Source organism: Panthera onca, chromosome B2, assembly GCF_046562875.1.
Source record: "Panthera onca isolate mPanOnc1 chromosome B2, mPanOnc1 haplotype 2, whole genome shotgun sequence".
NCBI classification, from domain to species: domain Eukaryota; kingdom Metazoa; phylum Chordata; class Mammalia; order Carnivora; family Felidae; genus Panthera; species Panthera onca.
Window position 1 is genome coordinate 11243275 of NC_138343.1, and position 5049 is coordinate 11248323.

General features: G+C 47.4%; 1 long non-coding RNA gene across 1 annotated transcript; it reads right to left on the reverse strand.

Annotated features, from left to right (window-relative positions):
- Positions 1-1707: 1707 nt before the first annotated feature.
- On the reverse strand, positions 1708-4818 carry LOC132666695 (uncharacterized). The gene is made up of 3 exons (XR_009604792.3): positions 4199-4818; positions 2946-3060; positions 1708-2335 (listed from the first exon to the last, which is right to left on the reverse strand). It is a non-coding gene; the product is annotated as an uncharacterized LOC132666695 (long non-coding RNA).
- Between the last annotated feature and the right edge of the window lie 231 nt (positions 4819-5049).

The following is a 5049-nucleotide window of genomic DNA, read 5'->3' on the forward strand; positions in this document are numbered from 1 at the left end:
GAACCGCACGATCATGACCTGAGCCGAAGTCGGACGCTTAACCAGCTGAGCCACCCAGGCGCCCCTACATCTACTTTTTTTGATGTTTATTTATTTTACCTGAGAGAGAGAGAGAGAGAGGGAGAATGTGAGTGGGGGAGGGGCAGAGAGAGAGGAAGACTGAGGCTCTGAAGTCGGCTCAGTGCTGACAGTAGTGAGCCTGATGTGGGGCTCAAACCCACCAACTGTGAGATTATGACCTGAGCTGAAGTTGGACACAACCAACTGAGCCACCCAGGCGCCCCTTCAGTGTACATCGTCTTAAAAGTGACATTTCAGGGTGCCTGAGCGGCTCAGTTGGTTAAGCCTCCGACTCTTAACTTCAGCTCAGGTCGTGATCCCAGGGTCATGAGATCGAGCCCCGCACTGTCAGCACAGAGCCAGTTTGGGATTCTCTCTCTTCCTCTGCCCTCCCTTTGTCTCTTCCTCTCAAAATAAATAAATAAACATTTTTTAAAAATGACATTTGAGGGGCACCTGGGTGGCTCAGTTGGTTGAGCGTCTGACTTTGGTTCAGGTCATGATATCATGGTTTATGAGTTCAAGCCCCGCGTCGGGCTCTGTGCTGACAGCTCGGAGCCTGGAGCCTGCTTCGGATTCTGTGTCTCTCTCTCTCTGCCCCTACCCCGCTTGCACTCTCTCAAAAATAAATAAAACATTAAAAGAAAAAGTGACATTTAATTACATAACCAGAATCCTATTATTGCTTCACAAAAGTAATAATAATTCTGTAATTATCAAATACCCAATCCATATTGAAATTTTTCTGATGCGCCCCCAGATACCTGTCTCCGGTCCGTTTGTGTGAATGGGGATCTGGCACTCCACATGCTGCGTTTGGTTAAGTTTTGAACTGAAAGCTCTTACAGGAAAACGTATTGTTCCTCCTGTCAAGTATGCGAGGATCTTTGACCTTTTATGATAATGATTTCGTAGACTGTGGAGGCAGTTCATACGGATGCAGCTAAAGCCTTTTTAAGGCCAATGGATGCTTGAACTTGGTTTATCTTGTTTGGAGAAAGCATTCACGGGGCCAGAGGGGTTCTCGACGGTCTTACAAATGCTGCCTTAAATATCCTTTTTTTGGAAACACATTTGTCCGCTGACACTGTGCACAGGATTTCCTCCACAAAAACATGGGATTTTCTTGTTTAAAAAGGGACACTCATTTTCAGAGCTGTGTCTCTTCCATTTGTCCCAGGATTTTGACAGAATCTTCAGGACGTAGTTTCTAAAGTTACCAAGCCGTACCTACAGTGATACCTAGAAAGCAGGCCAGCAAGCGGGCTTCATCTGGAAGCCGAACTCCCCCTAGCTCCCACCAACACACGTTTTCCTGGAGAAACACTTTGCACAGTATTGTTTCCTTCCATCTTACACACTTTCCAGGAGTGTGCGACCCAGGCAAGGATGTACAGTAAGTGTTTAACAAGGCCCCCAGGAGGTTAGGAGTCATAGTTCAAGGGAGTGGAGAGGTATCCCAAGTCTTCTAGTGAAGGAAAAAAAGGTCTTTTCACTTCCACGAAGAGGGAAATATTCTTTAAGTTACAGCTGCCTCTAGCGGACTCCAAACAAAGTTAATTTGCGCTTTCCCAATGGAATTTTCACTAGTTGTCAGTCTTGGTGTTAACTTGACTGAAAGAAAACTTAAAATATATATCACTACGTGTTTGTTGACCAGAGCACTGTTCTGACTGAACATCCCAATAAGGCCGGGGGATAATGTAGGAGGGAGAAAAAGTTGGACAAGGGCTGATGACTTTATAAATCCTCTACACTATCTAATATTTGAACAGTGTGAGAGTGTCGTAGCGTATGCAGGTCACAAGCCAAGAAACGGACAGATGTCCCTGCAGAAGGAAGCAGGCTAGGGCAATGGGGTAACCCAAGTGGCCTGGGGAAAGTAGTAATGAGCAGAGCACCAAAGACCAGCATTCCAGCCCCAAACTTCTTTCTCCTTGAGATACTCATCCTCTCCTTCTGTGTCACTGAGTGAATGTTCTGGGACCTTCTGCTTCTGGGACAGGACACTTTGTATATGACCCATAGGTGACAAGATGGTTCAAAAGGATCTCCACGCATCACTCCATGTTTTCCAGACTATTTCTTTATGTTTCATAGACTATGCTTCCTTCACACACCCCCTCCCCGGCACGCCCCCTCCCCTGAAAACCAACACTTGCACAATGTGCAGAAGGTATGGAACAGCCCCGACTTGGTCCCCTCCATGCTTGTTCTAGGAGCTCCTCGTTCCTACTCAGGCTGCTTCCTGTGGTTGCTTAGACGTGGGTCACATCTAGAAGAGAAATGGCAGGCAGGATCATAGGGACAGGAATCTGACTGAATGATCTCACACTTAAAAGTGATACAGAGGGGGCACCTGGCTGGCTCACTGGGAAGAGCGTGTGGCTCTTGATCTCAGGGTCGTGAGTTCGAGCCCCACATTGGGTGTGGCGATTACTTAAATACCGAAACTTTAAAAAAGTGACATAGGGGAAAAAATCAGCAAATATTTTTCTGCCAAATGAAAAAAAAAAAAACCCTCTTCTGGGGGAAATTGCAACAGCAGAATAAGCATGATGAGATGGGGAAGTTCACTACCAATCCCACCACACCCAAGACCAGAAAATTTTAGGTTCCATCCACAGCCTCCCTCCCTCCTCAGTGCCTTTGACTCCCTGACCCCCTACTTCATGATCCCAGTCTTCCTCTCCCTCCTCCACTCTGCTGGCCACCCATTCCCCCCTGCATACCCATGTCTTCTGCCCAGTTGACTCAGCCATTTCTTCAGTCTGTGAACACTTGTGGTTCCTTGTCTCTATCAGTGGTCCCTCCCCTCCAACACACATGCGCACACACACACACACACACACACTCTGACTTTAACTGGACCCGAGTTTACTTACAAGACAAGCGATTGCTTGCTGCTCTGTGTGCTTAGCCAGTCCTGGGAGGCAGAACAAGAGGGCCACGCACAAAGGTGTCAAGGTGGCCATTTTTCATGACGCATACAAAGCTCATCTAGAGAGAGAGAAGACTAAATTAAGCACACAGAGACAGATGAAAGTACACAGGGCTGAAAGGAAACAAGGCAGTAATTTGAATTCTTGACTTTCCAGACTATGGCCACAGCCCTTCATGAGGCCTGTGGTATTTATCTCCCCAAGGAGATGTGTTCTTCTAACACACTCCTCTTTTTGCTTCAGCCAGTTTGAGTTTCTTGCAGCCCAGTGACTCCTGATTAAGATATTCTCTTTCCCTGCTTGGCAAACTACCCCTGAGCCATTAGGCTCCAGCTCAAATGTCTTTTCTAGTGTGAGGCCTCCCTCAGGATGGAAATTACTGTTTCCCCACCAAACTGGTTCACACAACCAGGAAAGCGTGGTCCACCTTGGATGGCGTCTGACTATTCCTCCCTTACCCTGGAACCCCTTGTTTCTGAGTCCTTATCAGCGATGATGTCGGTTTCTGAGTCCCCAGCAGAGACAATGTTTGTTTCTTTTTTTTTAATTAAATTTTTATTATTATTATTTATTTATTTAGAGAGAGCACAAGCAGAGGAGGGGAAGAGGGAGAGGGAAGGAGAGAATCTCAAGCAAGCTCCATACTCAGCACATTGCCTGATGCGGGGCTTGATCTCGCAGCCCTGGGATCAAGCAACCTGAGCTGAAATCTAGAATTGGACACTTAACCAACTGAGCCACCCAGATGCTCCAACAGTGTCCGTTTCTGAGTCCCCAGTGAAGTCAATGCTTGTTTCTGAGTCCCTAGCAGAGACAATGTCTGTTTCTGAATCTCCAGCAATTCCCACAAATACTTCATGTGCCAGCTGCTCAGATAAATGAGTGGATTCATTAATAAATGGGCGGGGGGGGGGAGGGGCTTTCCATTTTCTATCAATGATCTCTCTAGAATCAAAACCAAAGTGCTCTGATTCCCCTATACTTACCCACACAACTTCCAACTTGAAGTCTTTGCAGAGGGTTACATTCCTTGGGAAACGCCTATGTTTTGTTTTAGGCTTCTCCTCACCTTGTTTTGTTTTGTTTTTGTCTAGTTCCAAACCATTCCTGAGCTCACGTTCAGGAACGAAGGCTATACAGCAGCCAGGAATGATCCCTCTGCCCTCACATCGCGGGCTGTGGCCAATGTGACTTACCAAGCTACTGTCAACCCATTCCCGGATGCCAGTCTGGGCATGTGCCGTTCCAGAATCAGCCCAGCTCTGACCTCCTGAATCTCTGTGTGAGAGAAGACCAGGAATCGCTGTTTCAACAGGCTCCAAAGAACAGTCAGCCAGGTCTGGGACCCTTGGCCAGGTCACCGTGCTTATGAAGGTGAGTTATGGGTCTGTGCATCGAGAGAGATCTCAGATTGTGTTCTGCTCAGCCACTGGCCCCGCTCAGAAGAGGGCAGGGCAAGAGGACGCCCTGATCCAACCTGAAGTAGAGATGAAGCCTTCCATCCAGTATTGTCTTCTACTTCAGGTTCTCCTCAGCAGCTGCCACAGTCCACTCCCAGATCATTTTCACCATCTGGTTTCTCTCCGGACCGGACTGACCCTCCAGCATTGCCCCAGGAGCTTCCATCGTTCTCCCGCCTCCGTGTTCCTGCAGTCCCAGAGCTCCACATAGATTGCACTTCCACAAATATGCGTATCAAACCTCTGTCCTTCCCTGCATAACAGCAGCAGCAATAGTAACAATAACAGTTACCATTGGCTGAGTATTTCTTGTGTATGTGCCAATCACCAAGCCAGGCATTCTGCACACGTTATCTCACTTCCTCCTCACAACAGCTCTGTGAAACAGATATTATTGTAGCCACTTTACATGCAAGGGCTCCTGGCTTGAATATCCACAGGAAATACTGCAAGAAAGTTACAGAAGTGGAAAACAGACAGCACTCAGTCGGACACCAAAGTCTACTTTTCCTACGATGCCACAGTGAGCCCAATGGTCTCTGCAAATTCTACCCCCTACATCCTAGGTCACTGCCATGAAGAAAACT